The sequence below is a fragment of the Prunus dulcis genome, chromosome 1 (assembly GCF_902201215.1).
Source record: "Prunus dulcis chromosome 1, ALMONDv2, whole genome shotgun sequence".
Taxonomy (NCBI): Eukaryota; Viridiplantae; Streptophyta; class Magnoliopsida; order Rosales; family Rosaceae; genus Prunus; species Prunus dulcis.
The window spans coordinates 8,706,134-8,722,743 of NC_047650.1; the positions used below are offsets into that span (position 1 = coordinate 8,706,134).

A 16,610-nucleotide genomic window follows, 5' to 3' on the forward strand; every position below is an offset into this window, starting at 1 on the left:
CGCGCAATAGTAAATCTCGTAAGTCGAGTATCGTATCTACATAGAGCAGTGTTAAAGTGCACAAAATACATAAGATAACTGCAACAAGAAAAATAAGATTAAACGATTAAAAGTGTTGAGGCCCAAAAAACCCACGGTTGGGCCCGAAAATATTCACGGCCCAAAACGATATATTACTGAGAAAAGACCCGATTTGGAGCACACGAAAGTCCACCATGCACAAGTCACACTCCATATACCATGCCAAATAAATAATCCGTCATGCTAGGAATCGAGATTAAGATTATAAAATGCATTAGCTCTACAAATCCATGCTAATTATCCCACCAAGCATCATAATTAAAACATGCCAAGCGACATGCCATGCCAAGCACGAAATCGTTATCTCACACCCAACCACGCTACAAGCCTAAGTGGGCCCAAGCCACTCAAAAGCCCGAGGCTTGCTTGAGTGGGTTGTGGCATGGATGGTAATGAATCAACATGAGGCCCATTGATGGGCCGAGAAATGGAAGGTCTCGGGTTGCTTGGGAGCCTCGAGACTTAAGCCCATTTCTTAGGCCCAAACATGTGGGTAAGCACAAGAGAGAAAAATAGCCTAATAGCCCAAGCAAAATAGCCTATTGACACAACCAAAAAGCCCAATGTTTAACAAAAATAGCCCACTTGCTTAAGGAACCACCTTGGCCCATACAAAACCCCAAAATAAGCCACAAAAATCTCAGCCCTTTGCTGGAAAAATAGAAGCCACGTAGAGAAAGTCTGCAGGATCATTGAACAGAGCTGCTGGGAGGTTCCAGCACATGGAGGGAGCAAGTTCCAAAGCCAAAACATCCAAGGAACTAGGGGGTATTAGCGTGTAAGATACCAAAGAGAGAAACACCCTTCGAACCAGCATATATATCCCAACTCCTTTTCTCATCAAACTTGGCCATGGAAAAAAGGGAAGAAAGCAATAAAAGAGATGGCTGGGAAAGGAAATCTACCATTGAGACAGCTGCGGGAAAAGGGGGCCTTCAGCTTCAAAAAAACTCTGATCTTGTGCAAATAGACAGAAGGGATTTCATCAAAATGGGAAGAGTCAAGGAGGGAGATGAGAAATGAGAGGAAAAGCTTGGCCAAAATGAGTAGAAGCCATTAGGGTTTCTTGAGAAGCGGTGGTTTCCAGCGGCTATAAAATGAGGCTTCTCCTACCTAACAAATCCAACCCATATTCAGAGAGCAAGCTTTCTCTCTAACTTGCAAAAACCTAGCAATCTCGTGCACTGTTCATGACAGGACCCGATCCAAATTCCGCTTTGGAATCTGAGCCGGACCCTGTGTGTGTCCGACACCTGGCGGATGTCGGGCACAAATGACCTAATTGCCCTTCTATGCAAAGCATGATAAAATAACAAGGTTGACTTCTACCCAAAAACCGGCAGAGTTTCGCTTGTAACTAGCTCAATACCAAAACATTTACACCTGCCAAACAAGTATATATATACAACCAACTGCCAGTATACATATATATACATTCCAATAGTTACATTCTAAGTCTAGGGCAAATTATCAGAGCGACAACTAAGAATTTACAAAGGAGTCAATCTTTTTACAAAACAAAAGTCCTACATCAAAAGAAAGGCGCGAAAGGTGGAAAACGGCCCGGTGGTGGATTCCTGTGAACGCCTACTGCCTAGGGGCGCAAAACATTAAAAAAGGTGAGTGGACCCAAAAACAAAGTTTAGAAAATAGCATATGAACATACTAACCCACTGTAAAAACAGTTATACAAACTAAATTCTTCTCCTTATTTCTGAAATCAATGTACTCATATAATTATACGTGTATATAAGCCAAGCATACTCATGGTCAACATTAATTTCTCAAGGCACTGAAAACAGTTTAAAACTACCACCTAGGTGTATCCCTTATTTCCGTCAATTTCTAAGATCCGCCAATTCCTTGCATCACTATGGTGACACGTACTCGCAGGTCTCAGTGACACGAGGTCAGTCCGAGTCGCAACTCGCAGGAATCAGGGGACCGTAGTCTACCTGATCCGCAATTACTCGCTCCACACGAGTTCGAGTACCAAAGAACTAATGGGGCAACTGTCAAGCATGCTGACAAAACCGAAGGCAACCAATATAATCCGAAGGCAACATTTAATATCTGGGTACAAGGTGGGTTAAGAAAATATAAAATTTCTGAAGAAAATCTGTTGAATAACTGAATTTCTGTAAACTCTAAAATTCTGCTGCCACTTATCTGATAATTACCTAGAATTTTTTTTCCTATATCCTTTAAAGGGTATTCCACTCGGCAGCATGCAAAATAAGATATTCAAAAGCATAGAACAGCTGATAACACTAATCTTTGAATAAAATTTATTCAAGATCAAATACTGTAACTGAAACAGAACTGCTTAAATTCATTTGTAAAAACGAAGAGTCCACTCACTGGTAGTCCGTGCTCGCTAGACCTCTTGAAGGTCCCTCCTACGGGTCAACTGGTGCCCGGGTGCCTGATTCAATGACCATAAAATTCTATTAATACAATATAGTATTAATATAAAAACCCTGACCCCGGCTCCTAGAAGTATGTGCATCAGATTAAAGTTATCCCTATGCCCATAAAAGCCTGGAATAGTTTAGCAGTATCTTGGGACTCAAAAAGCGCTAAAGTTTCAAAAAGTCAACCCGAGACCCCGCGGGTCCATGACCTCACAATATGATCCGGAAGCCGCTAGAAGGTCCAATATATCTAGGACACATGTCCCGAGGGTTTGGTCTGGATCGGATGGTCGGATTAATCATGATCGTACAATCGTACGATTTCTAAACCCTAGCCCTAGGGTTCGCGATTTCGGAGTATCCGGGACTCTGATTCACGATCCGTCGAATCCTATACAATTCTGAAATTGTCCAGAGTAACATATCTGAAACTGATTACGATCCAAAGTCTCAACCATATTGAACCCGAAAATCGCACAATATGGAAAATCCGTTCGAGGCTCAAACGGTATCCAAATTGTGATCTGTGACTTCCTACGCGCTCGTGACAACCTAAGGATCTCATCGAGACACAGTGACACTTCACTACCCTCGCCCATGCCCCGCCGCACGCGCCGGCAGCACTAGGTGTCCAAAGCGATTACGTATCGCCAGAAAATCTCAAAACCACGGCTCCAAACTCCTGCCCTAGGTATAACACCCTATTTGGAGCCACTTTTGTTTTTGGACCTACCCCAAAAACTGATCGGAGAATGAGTGGTTTTTGGACCCAACAGGCAGCTAGAGCATGGAAAATAGGTAGAAATCCATACCTTACTCGTCAAATTTGGTGAAGAAATGAGGGAGAATGAGTGGTTTGAAGATTTGGAAAAAACCACCGGATTTCTGCAAATTCCGGCGACACCGGCGGTTGAGTGGAGCGGCCGAGGGCTGGGACTTGTAAAGGAGGATGAGCTGGTTCTTTTGGGACTGGTACCGACGTAGATGGCGGCCGGACGTGGTGGCGGCGAGGAGAGGACCGATCGGCTGTGTGTAAGAGGGAGGGGATTGTCGCGACGGGAGAGAGAGAGAGAGAGAGAGAGAGAGAGAGAGAGAGAGAGAGAGAGAGAGAGAGAGAAACTGAGGGAGAAGAAAGAGAATGAGGGTTTTAAAAATCTGATTTTTCAACTTACCGTTTTGCCCATCGGGGTATTTTAACCGTATTTTCTTCGTTAAAGCTCCAATTCGAGTCCACTTCATGTCTACGAACTTGTTTCGTCGTGCTCTATGCAACGGTGTGTGTGAGATTGTCAAATTCCTTCACGGTCAAAAAGTCAACTTTTCTTTAATAAATTATTCCAAGAGCAAACTTGTCTTTTCCTCTTAATAAATTACTAATTAAATAGTAATTAAGGTTTGGGTTATTACAGTTCACCCTCTTCTCCATTCTTCTCTTCTGGCAGACAGACTATCTGTCAAGCTGCCGGAAGAGCATTGTTCTTCATTTCTCTCTTCCTAGCCAAATCTCCAACAAATCTCTCCTTTCTCTCCTTAACACTTCCCCTTTTCCCCCCTTAACACTTCCCCTTTTCCCCCCTAAGAAAGCCTAAATTTCCCCTCAGTACTAAACTCATGTTGATTTTGCTTCCATGCCACATGCCTCTCATGCCAAGCTCAAAAGTTTATCTGTAAGCATGCAAAAATTACCTGTAAGTTGCCATTGTTTTGGCTGGTGAAGGTAACCAAAATACTTCCTAAGGCTTTAATGCCCTTTCGAAGCATTTTTGGAGCTTAATTTTCGAACTCAGACAAAGGGGACAATTTCATCAGTATGCCTTTTACGGCAGCCCATCCCATTTACAGCTACCGGAAGCAAAAGGCCCTTACATAAATTGGCGACTCTGCTGGGGATTTTGCCATTATTGTAATAACCCAAAATAAAATATCTAAAAATCAGTATTAATTTATTCTAGGAGAAAGACGATTTTGCCCTCGCATTATTTAATAGGGAGAAAGTTGACTTTTTGACCGAGAAAGAATTTGGCAATTCCGCTTACACCGCTGCGTAGTGCACGACGAAACGAGTCCGTAGACACGGAGTAGACTCGAATCGAAGTTGTAACGAAGAAAATACGGTCAAAATACCGCGAAGGGAAAATGGTAAATTGGAAAAAGTCAAATTTTTATCTCTTCTCTCTCCCTCTCTTCCCCTCAGCTTTCTCTCTCTTCTCTCTCTCCTCCCTCCCGTCGCGCCGCAGCCCCTTCCTCTTCCGTTCATTCCAGCCGACGCCACACGCCGTCTCAATCTCCGGCGTGGGTACCATCGGAATCGTCACACCCTCGCCGTCACGCCACGACCCGTCGCCGCCCTTGCACCGGCCGAAGCTCGCCGGAAACTGGAGCAGAACCGCCGGTTTTCACTAGAATTTCAGACCTCTCGTTCTCCTTCGTTTCTCCACCAAATCGTTCGAGTAAGGTATGGATTCTTACCTATTTTTCGTGCTCTAACTGATGGTTGGCTGGGTTTTGATCCATTTTAGTTGTAGAACACTCGATTTTCGAATTGAAAATCGGCTGAATTTCGGCCGCCGTGATCGGCCATTTTCGGCCACTTTTTGGGGTATGTCCAAGAACAAAAGTGACTCTAAATGGGGTGTTTTACCTAGGATAGAAGTTTGGAGTCTCGGTTTTGAGTATTTCCTGCGACCCGGTACCGCTTTGGACACCCAAGCTGCCGGCACGTGTGGCGGCGCGTGGGTGAGGGTACAGTAGCAATTCTGAGTAGTTCTGCGATCCTCGTGTCATCACGAGCGTGTAGGATTTCGCGGATCTCGATTTGGAATCCGTTTCAGCCCCGAATTTTTCATATTGCGCGATCCCTGGTGCAGTGTCGTCAAGCCGTTGGAACGCACTCAACTTTGGGTATGTCGTTCTACATAATTTCAGGATCGTGTAGGATTGAACGGATTGCGAATCGGAGTCCCGGATACTCCGAAATGGCGAACCCTGGAGCTAGGGTTTGGATTTTAAGCAATAACGCGATTTTGACTAATCCGACCGTCCGTTTCGGACCAAACTTGCGGAACATGGGTCTTTCTCTGTGAGAAACCTTTAGAGAATCTCATATTGGCCATCGGAGATCGTGGACCCCACGGGGTTCCGGATCGGCCGGTCTGACAGTTTATCGCTTAATACAGCTTCGGATCTTTTAAGACCGTTCCAATTCTCTGAACCACTAAAGTGGGCATAGGAGTGACTTTAAAATGAGTGCACGCATTTCTAGGAGCCGGGGGTCAGGGTTTTTAATTTAATGTTTTAGTGAGCAGTTTTATTAATTTAATATTCTTGGTTAGTCAGGCACCAGAGGCCCAACCGATCCACAAGAGGGACCTTCAAAAGGTCCAGCTAGCTCGGACCAGCAGTGAGTGGACTTTTCTTTTCTAAACGGTTTTTATAATTAAATTTCTTATTTGATCTTGAATAAGTGTTATTAAATGTTTCCGAGCATGATTAGTGCAGTAATATTTCTATAATTTTATGCTGCTTACTTGCACATGCTAAAAAAGTTATAGAAACAGAGTTTGAGACTTGTATCAGATAAGATAGCAGCAAAATTTTAGATTACAGTTATTTATCAGATTTTTCTCAAATAATTTATTTTAAGAACCACCATGTACCCGTTTTTGGTGATTACCCTCAGATGGACCGATGTCTACGGACATCCAGTCTATTTACAGTCTATGTACCCGTTTCGGAAAAGCTCGAACCGTGAGTGCCAGGATTTGCGGCTCGGCAGACTTGGTGTCCCGAGACCTGCCAGGATTTGCGGCTCGGCTGACTTCGTGTCCCCGAGACCTGCCAGGATTGCGGATCAGGGTGACTACGGTCCCATGAATCCCTCCAGAGCGGCTCGAGTCGACTTGGTGTCATCGAGACCTGCCAGCGGATCAGGCTGACTATAGTCCTCTGAATCCTGCCAGTTTGCGGCTTGGATAGACTATGTGTTGCCGAGACCTGCCAGGGGAGTTGACGGATTTTACAAGGGTACACCTAGGTAGTAGTTTTAAAGGAATTTCAGTGCTTTTATAACATTATTGTTTTCAGTCATTTTATACCAGTTTTCTTGATATTCGTGCATATTTTTACATCTGTATCGATACGTATACACATACATATTGATTTGAATGCTTATTATTTGATTACAGACGAACTATAGATTTATATCCCTATTTATTTTATAATGGGGGTTATTGTGTTTGTAAACTGATTTGAGAACGTTATTTTGTCCACTCACACTTTCAAACTTGTTTTTCGCCTCCAGGCCGTAGAAGTGCGAAGGAATACACCACGGGCCACTTCTAGCCTCCGCGCCACCCAAAACACGTAGGATTTTGTTGTAAAGTACTTAAAGTTCTGTAAATTTGTAGAAATTGCTCTGATATCTGGTTGTAGTGAGAACCAGAGTTGAGAATTGTTTAACAGGTGGAAGATTTTGGGTTTGGACAAATTACAGGGGAGACTCTGCCGAATTTTTGGCAGGAGTCAAAGGGAAGTTTTAAACGTAATTGTAACAGGAAGGGTAAAAAGGTCATTTGTGCCCGACATTCGCCAAGTGTCGGACACGCACAGGATCCGGCTCGAATTCCAAAGTGGAATTGGGATCGGGTCTTGTCAATTATCTTCATTGATGCCTCCAAAGAAGAAAACCATAAGCAACAACATGACTTCCCAAGATGGGCCAAGCCATGGTGATTCGGAATCAAGGCAGAATGCCTCATTTAGAGAAGAAGAACATGCAAGTGAGGGAGCTTTTACCCTCTCAGACCTTGTTGCATCCATCCATGCTATGAGGGAAACCCAGAGGGAGATGGCAAACACAATCAATGAGCTGAAAAGTTCAGTTGCTAAGCGAAGCAAAGAAAACAAGAAACTTCCACAAGAGTCTATTGCTGCTGGAAAGAGGTCTAAACAAAAAGAACCATCTTTTGTCACCCAAGAAGATGTCATGGCCATGCTGGAAAAGAAACTGAGTCGAAGCCAAGAAGATTGGAAGTACCTTTCTCAGCCACCGTATCCATCAAGCTTACTCCAGCAGCCATATCCTAAAGGCTACGACGCACCAAACTTTATTCTCTTCGATGGAATGAAGGGGAGCCCGAAGGAACATGTCAACCACTTCATCGATGCTTTGGGACTACATACTGGTGATTATAGTCTCCGACTTAGGTAATTTTCAAAAAGCCTTACCGATCGTGCTTATACATGGTATACGACGTTGGCACCAGGTTCTATCCGCTCTTGGGAAGATTTGGCAAGCAGGTTTTGTAAGAAGTATTTCCAGCATGAAGAAAGAGTCACCACCACTCAACTCAACAACACTCGTCAAAAACATGGCGAGAATCCCGTGGACTTCGTGCGCAGGTTCCGGGACCTAGCGTTGGATTGCTACGATGAGAAAGACGAAGAGGCGCTTATCCAAATTTGCATCAGCAATATCATGGCAGATTACAGAGTTTATTTAGAGAATATTGACATCAGCTAATTTTCTCAGCTGCTGGAAGCAGTGAGGAAAACAAGCATTTCAGTCAAACTAAATAGGCAGGAAGCTTGGAAGAGTGAAAAGGAAGAACGCCACTCGGGGGCTTCATTTGATCAGCAAGATTATCTAGAGACAGCTGCCGTAACCTCTTATAAGAGCCGCAAATCACTCTTTGATTAGTTGGGTTATGCGTCGCATTCAAGTAAGGCAGTAGCTGTGGCTCTGTTAAATATTTCTACAGAGCATGGCAACCTAGTACAACACATGCCAAATACATGCCAACATAAGCCACAAGCTTTCATGCTATTGCAAGTCATGCACGCTCCTTGGCCCTTTCATACTTGGGGGCTTGATTTGATTGGAGCATTCATCAATGCAAAGTGGCTCAAAGCCTTACTATTGCTGAGTTGCTTTTGCACCTATCCTCTTGTTTTTTTGGCTTTTTTAAATTTATTTCAACGATGAACTCTTTTGTGTTTTCACCATATGCTTTCACAACTTTTGTATGATGCACCATTATGGTAGCAGGGGCTTTGCAACGAGAACGAAGGATTATTTTGAATATATATATATATATATATATATGTATATGGAGTTTTATTACCCCTTTATACATTTTTAGACCCCAATTTACAAAAAAGGAAAAAAAAAGAGAAAAAAACAAAACATGCCGCTTAGCAGTAAGACATGCCAAGCAAAGTCACTTGGATGGGGTCCCGAACCATCAACAAGCAGGACGCTTTACCAAAAAATAGCACAAGGCACGAAAAAACCGATCTATTACAAAGAAGCACACAATCTTAAGGTGCTGGAACAACATGATACGCAACATCTGGGAGTTTTATAAAGCCTTGGTAAGAATCATGCACATGCTAGCCTAACCCTTTTTAAGGAAGGCAAGAAGTTGCTTTTCAAGCCCAGAGGCTAGATAAACCGTGCAAAAGAAACTTTAGAAATTCCGCTCCTGTTGAAATTTCAGCAGCATGTACCTTGTTTTCAAGGATACCCAACCTATCAGAGAATCTCAAGTAGTTCATAAAAACAAATTTTGCCAACCAAGCAATATATATATAGGACATGCAGATTACAACATGCCTCAAGCATTCAGAAATTAATACAAGCTCCAGTGATTCAACACTACATTACAAAGTCATAATGAAGTGGTCGTCAAAGTGTCTATAAAAAAAAAATTACAGTCAAAGCAAGATAAAACTACACATGCTAAAGACCTATGCATCTTGCGGTCTCAAAGGAAACAGAACCATGCGCCAAGATAGTCAATCACCAAGCCAAGGAAAGACAACCTGCAAGAAGAAAGAAGGCATGTGTCAAGACTAAGCGATGTTGGAAGCTGTGGAGAGGTGCCAGCAGTTGTGTCGGATGTGCTTAGGAAAGAAGGAGCAAGAGGCTGTGCTGCTGGAAGGCGCAGGGCAGTGTCAACAGCTACGTTGGACATCCCAAGAGGAGGAGTAGGACGTGTATCCTCCGCGACTTGTGATATGCTCTCAACCCAAAAAAAAGGGGGGGGGAGTTGGGGGAAGGGGGGAAGGTCATGCTATGAAGGAAAATCATCCCATCCATTGCAATATTTGAAAAGAGTGTACGTATTGGGGTGCTGTGAAAGAAAAATCAGATCACATAAGAAAGGCTTTGTGAAAAAAAAAAAAAAATTACGTAGATGCAATGGGGCAAACACTTTTATGATCCTGTAAAAAAATTGGCAGCATATACCTTGCACCTACCACAACCCAACCTGTTAAAATCTCAAGCAACTCATGCATTTCATCATTTACAACAAAGCTAAGTGTACAGAACAAGCTGAAAATCTTTATCTTAATGCATTCCAAAACCCGACAATTCATGCAAAGCGTACAAAACAGGCCAAAGCTTAATATCTCAAGCATTCTACATCAAAGGTTCTGACGGAAAGTATGCAACAAGGTTGTGTTTCAAGTTTCCAACAACATGAGCTTTAGGCTCTCCAAAAAAAAAAAAGTTACAACTCAAGCCCAAATGCAGTCAACTGTGCTAAAGATCAATACACCCTTCAGTTTCGAAAGGAAAAGCTACTATGCACCAAGCTAGCTCCCCACAACAAAGAAATGCCATCTACAAGGCAAAAATAAAGATGGGTGTTATCGAAGAATGGTGCTGGAAGATATGCCCTTTCTATTAAAAGAAAAAAAATTATATATATTACGGTGCGAAGAAGGAGAATCGGGTACCTCAACTAGATCACGGTGCATGACTAAAACAGAATAGAAAAAGCGCTATGAGATGATCCTTTCGATGTTTCCACCATGCACCAAGCGCCATTCTCAGTCGATCATTTGTCAAGGAAAAGGTCTCGTAGCTTACAGCACTGGCTCTCCAATTCGTGTTCCTGAAGGCTTAACACATTAACGACAACTCTTGCTTAAGGGGATCATGCACACATCTTCATGCTACAGGCAGCTCGTGCTCAAAATTAGTGTGTGCTATAACTTCTTCTAAGTATTCAGAGGGAAGTCCATGCAAAGTCCTAATAAGACACATGCTTAAGCCTTTTCAACACGCTGCTGTAAGGTCAAAAAATGATGTTTCCTTTCCAACCTTCAATCATCCACAAAACATCTTTGGTACTTAGGTTTGTCAACTCGCGATCGAACCACTATGGCCAGCCCTCAGTGATGCTGCAATGGTATTGAAAAAAAAAAATTTCAAGTAGCCGCCGGAAACATGCATTTCTCTATACAGCGCCTGGAAATGAGAGTAGCCTCCCAAGCTTACCCAGTGCCTATGATCAAGTCTTGGCAAGTGTTTCTAAGAGATTAAGGTAGGCATCTCTTCTTCAATCCATCGTGTAAGGGAAAATAGGCCATCACTCATTACAAAGGTCATTGGGACTTATTATGTGAATCCCCGCAAGAATTGCCAACAAAGAATATGCTGCAAAAGAGCAAAGCATCTCTGTGTTAAAGCCAAGTAATTTCCACAGTAGCGTGCAAGCAACATGAACTTCACAAGCCAAGCCAAGCCAAGCAAGCTATCTCACGCCAAGCGGAATGCATAAACAAAAATGTTTTCGAAGCATCATGCAATCTATTACTCAAGCTCATGACAAGCAAAGTTCCCATTCCATGCTCAATCAATCATTCCAGTAGACCCTTTTTCACAAAGCAAGTGTTACAAACTAAACACTATTTACCTCCTATTAACCTTTTTCATAGAAACAAAAAAACAAAAAAAACAAACAAAATCCCTATGAGTCACACGGCGTTCTTGCAGACCTGTCATACACATGTTCATATCTATCCCCACAAAGCCACAACAACAAAAAACAAAAACAAAAAAAACCAATGGTGCTTTCCTCAAGCTTTCAATAGCCTCTAACCCTGTGTATTAATTATGCAGTTAGAAGCATACGCTCGTGATGCATATAGTTGAATCAAAAAGGAGTTCAAGCAAATATGCAATTTATGACCCAAGTTTGTGACAAACAAAGTTCTCATCTTGTGAATCAATAAGCATGCCAAGCAAATTCTCTCTCAAAACAAAAATCAAGGATTGCAAGACATGCATCCTGTCAACTTCTACTTCTCACGGCCAAGAACAAACTCTACAATTAATCAAGCATATGTTCACAAGAGGAGTAAGCCTAGGCCAAGCACCAGTCTATCCTTATTCCTCAAATACTCAAATTGGCAGAGTCACTTATCGAAAGACTAAAACAGAAGCCCAAAAAAAAAAAAATACAAGTTAGAAGGCTGGAAGATTCGAAGGTTCCAGTAGCAAAAAAGTCAAAGCTTCAAGCACTCACATTCCCCTGCCTGTGACAAAGACATATACACCTACACAGAAAAAAGCATCATGCAAAGTTTAGCCTTTTCACCAGCTCAAAAAAAGGGCCACCGCATGATAAAAAAGGGGAAGAAAAATGGAGAAAAGAAAAGTGGAGCAATCCATACCAGCTACTTTTCCTCTCAATTTCAGCACCCTTCCAGCAGCTTCCAAAAATAAAGAAATCAAAATGGGAGAACCCCCAAAAATTGATGCAAACCCCTTCCTTGCTAAAGATTACTCCAAAAAAAGGTGGATGGGTCAAAAAGAGTGGATGCTTAGCTGCCAAAACAAAGAGCAAAACCCATGGGTATGAAGAACCCAACAAACCCCTCAATAGATTCAAGAAATTGCAGAGAAAATGGCATACCTTGTTAATCCCTCAAAGGATAGCCTCAGATGCACCAAGAAAGAAGGAATTGAGAATTTTGGAAGAAAATTCTGCACAGAGACAATCTCTTCCAGCATTGGCAAGCGGGTTTCTTCGTACAGGGGGACGACGGAGTCGAATTCGGCTCGAACTCTCTTCCAACGGCTAAAAATGGGTGGTTGTTGCCTGATCTCCCTCTCTCTCTCTCTCTCTCTCTCTCACTCTAAGTTCGCTGGAGGAAGGAAAGAGAAAGAAGGGGAAAGTGGTAAAAAGAGGTTTACTCTGGTACGCATAAAGAAGAAGGAAAAGAAGGAAGAAATAATAAATAGGAAGAATGAGGAAGTTGGTATCTGGGAAATCGCAAATAATTGTTGGAGCTTATGAATTTGATTTTGGGTCGGGATTAATTATTCGGCCCATTCCAGCACTTATCCATGGCCCTAACAATTAAAGAGGCTAATGTTGAGGCCCAAAAAATTCACGGTTGGGCCGAAAATATTCTCGGCCCAAAACGATATATTATTGAGAAAAGACCCGATTTGGAGCACACGAAAGTCCGCCATGCACAAGTCACACTCCATGTGCCATGCCAAATAAATAATCATGCTAGGAATCGAAATTAAGATTATAAAATGCATTATCTCTACAAATCCATGCTAATTATCCCACCAAGCATCATAATTAAGCGACATGCCATGCCAAGCACGAAATCGTTATCTCACACCCAACCACGCTACAAACCTAAGTGGGCCCAAGCCACTCAAAGCCCGAGGCTTGCTTGAGTGGGTTGTGGCATGGATGGTAATGAATCAACATGAGGCCCATTGATGGGCCGAGAAATGGAAGGTCTCGGGTTGCTTGGGAGCCTCGAGACTTAAGCCCATTTCTTAGGCCCAAACATGTGGGTAAGCACAAGAGAGAAAAATAGCCTAATAGCCCAAGCAAAATAGCCTATTGACACAACCAAAAAGCCCAATGTTTAACAAAAATAGCCCACTTGCTTAAGGAACCACCTTGGCCCATACAAAACCCCAAAATAAGCCACAAAAATCTCAGCCCTTTGCTGGAAAAATAGAAGCCACGTAGAGAAAGTCTGCAGGATCATTGAACAGAGCTGCTGGGAGGTTCCAGCACATGGAGGGAGCAAGTTCCAAAGCCAAAACATCCAAGGAACTAGGGGGTATTAGCGTGTAAGATACCAAAGAGAGAAACACCCTTCGAACCAGCATATATATCCCAACTCCTTTTCTCATCAGACTTGGCCATGGAAAAAATGGAAGAAAGCAATAAAAGAGATGGCTGAGAAAGGAAATCTGCCATTGAGACAGCTGCGTGGAAAAAGGGGCCTTGAGCTTCAAAAAAACTCTGATCTTGTGCAAATAGACAGAAGGGATTTCATCAAAATGGGAAGAGTCAAGGAGGGAGATGAGAAATGAGAAGAAAAGCTTGGCCAAAATGGGTAGAAGCCATTAGGGTTTCTTGAGAAGCGGTGGTTTCTAGCGGCTATAAAATGAGGCTTCTCCTACCTAACAAATCCAACCCAGATTCAGAGAGCAAGCTTTCTCTCTAACTTGCAAAAACCCAGCAATCTCGTGCATTGTTCACCCTCTTCTCCATTCTTCTCTTCTGATAGACAGACTATCTGTCAAGCTGCCGGAAGAGCATTGTTCTTCATTTCTCTCTTCCCAACCAAATCTCCTACAAATCTCTCCTTTCTCACCTTTCCCCCCTAAGAAAGCCTAAATTTCCCCTCAGTGCTAAATTCATGTTGATTTTGCTTCCATGCCACATGCCTCTCATGTCAAGCTCAAAAGTTTATCTGTAAGCATGCAAAAATTACCTGTAAGTTGCCATTGTTTTGGCTGGTGAAGGTAACCAAAATACTTCCTAAGGCTTTGCTGCCCTTTCGAAGCATTTTTGGGGCTTAATTTTCGAACTCAGACAAAGGGAACAATTTCATTAGTCTGCCCTTTACGGCAGCCCAGCCCATTTACAGTTGCCGGAAGGAAAAGTCCCCTACAAAAAGAAAGTTCAATAATAATAAAACACTAAGACGTTGGGGTTCCACCTTCAAAATACATATGTAATCCCATTAGTTTGATTCTCACTATGATTGTTCATAATTAAAAACCAATTTAATTTCGTTTAGAGAGAATTTCAAGCATAACCTATAGGCTGTACCTACAGCAATAACCTATGAAGAAATAATTTCAATGAAATCAAAGCAATCTACTAATTTTTCTCAAATCTCAAAAGCATGGATGTTTTTAGTAAACTATAGGAAAAGCATGATTGAACCTATGAATAAGATTATCAAGCACTCATCAATCAATCAAAGAGAAAAACTAAAATTAAATTGAACAAATCCATAAATAAGAATTTAACATTGAATCTCCATTCGAATCAAACTAACGAAACCACATACTATCTCGAAGGCCTTCCCCCTAGCCTTAGCTAGGGAGTTAGTTCTCCATAACAAAGAAAAATAACTCTAGAAAAATAAAGTGTTTTGGGCCAAAAAGCAGAATCCTTGAGACAGAGCGAGTAGCACCCTTTTATATCAGTCAAACCCTAACCACTTAGGATTTATTTTCCTCCTTGAATTTAACTTCTCCACGGTGAATTTCCCTTCCTATTCTCCTATGCACGTCAGCTTCCTCTTTTGATAAGTCATTGATCTCTTACTTAGCACGTGATAAGTCTCCAACCAATTAGCTTAGTTTTCTCTTTTACTTCATCTCTTTTGCACTCCAGTAAGCTGCCCACATAATTCCAATATTATTTGCCTACATAAAATTGGCCAAAATCAATGCAAAATAATATTAAACTTTATTTGAAAAATTAAAAATATAGTAGACCAAAATGAATAAATTAGTAAATAAATAAGCTCTAAGGGTATATTTTAGGGACATAAACGATGCACTTTTCAGCCATTATCAAAGAGGATGCTTAGCTTAAACTGATATGAGAGAGGAATCGAGGAAAGGATATGACGCCGCCGATGCTGTCTCGTCGACTTCGTCACAGAAGGAGGAGCGCATGTGGAAGGAATCAAAATCAAATAGAGACTGAGAAAAGAGGAGGCGGAGCGGCTCTGTTCAAAAACCGATGTAAGGAGATAGAAGAATGAGAATAAGCAGACTGACTTACCTCAGAGGAGAGGAGATGTGGTCGTTGGCACTGTCTCATTGTCACAGAAGGAGAAAAGGAGCAGCTGTGGAAGGAATCAAACTCGGAGGAAAAGAAAAATGAGAGCAGTGGCTGTTAAATGTCTTTGACTGAAGGAGAGAGTAATTGTTTTTGTTTTACCTACAGCAACAAGTTAACCGGTAACTAACAATCAACGGTGTGGATTACTTCACATGCCCCAACTACTCATCCAATGATCATAATAGGTGGCGCATCTGTACACCAGACGCACTGTAGAATTTTCCAATATGACTTTTGGAGGTAGACTATATTTTTATTATATTATGTGTAACTTGGAGTGTTGGGCATGCATATCTGACATCAGACATGACAAGTCAGTCCTCTCGATTGCCATTCTTTTTGTGTTTTTGTTGTGTTAATCTTTGAACTTCTTGGAAGTTTGTTGGGATATTGGTCTAATTTTTCTAATTTAGTTACTTATCATTTGCTGGGAACATGAGATGAGCTTGTATTTGGTAGAAAGTAGAAACAGAGAAAATGATGACAAGGTGATTATAATATTGTTAAGGATGCTTATGACTAATAATAGATTAATGGGCAATTAGTCTAAGATGCATGAGGTTATTTTCATCCATTAAAACTGAACCCATGACATGGTATTTTGCCCCTACGTTGCTAGAATTCAAAGTGTCGATTATATGGAAACATGTATGCGCATGCGAGCTGTGAGAGGCTAGTCAACTGGCGATACCAGTCAGTAACCAGCCTCTCACAGTTAGGACGCACTTGGAATGTTTTGCATATATGAAGCATTTCTTTTCTAATAAAAATAGATCCAGAAACTATACACAGCAACTTTGTTTTCGGAATTTCTAACAAAACATTTCCTTCCTACCTTTGTTCCGTCCTTTCCCATAGGTTATTAGAGGCCTTGTCATAGACAAAGAGAAAGGCAACTTAGTGAAGGCTGATCGATTTGGTTATGTAAAGAGGGCTATGCATGGCCCGGAGATGCTATCTAATCAAGCTGTACACTATGAAGCTTTTATTTTGGTTACTCTCATAGTGCAAATGCAAAGCAGGCATTCAGTGTGCTGTTAAAACATTTGCAATAAGACTTCTATGAAAGTTCCTATTATAACTTTGTGTATGTGGGACTTAGGTTCTTCCAACATTTTGCACTTTTGCATTTCATTTTTGGTTACGTGAAGAGGTCTATGCATGGCACGAAGATGCTATCTAATTGTTTGATTCGGTC

General features: G+C 41.9%; 1 long non-coding RNA gene across 2 annotated transcripts; it reads right to left on the bottom strand.

Annotated features, from left to right (window-relative positions):
* Positions 1–14,543: 14,543 nt before the first annotated feature.
* LOC117614997 lies at positions 14,544–15,425 on the bottom strand. Of its 2 annotated transcripts, none has more exons than XR_004583941.1 (2): positions 15,353–15,425; positions 14,544–15,218 (listed from the first exon to the last, which is right to left on the bottom strand). It is a non-coding gene; the product is annotated as an uncharacterized LOC117614997 (long non-coding RNA). The 2 variants fall into 2 exon arrangements; XR_004583940.1 differs by having other exon boundaries at positions 14,544–15,270.
* Positions 15,426–16,610: the final 1,185 nt, after the last annotated feature.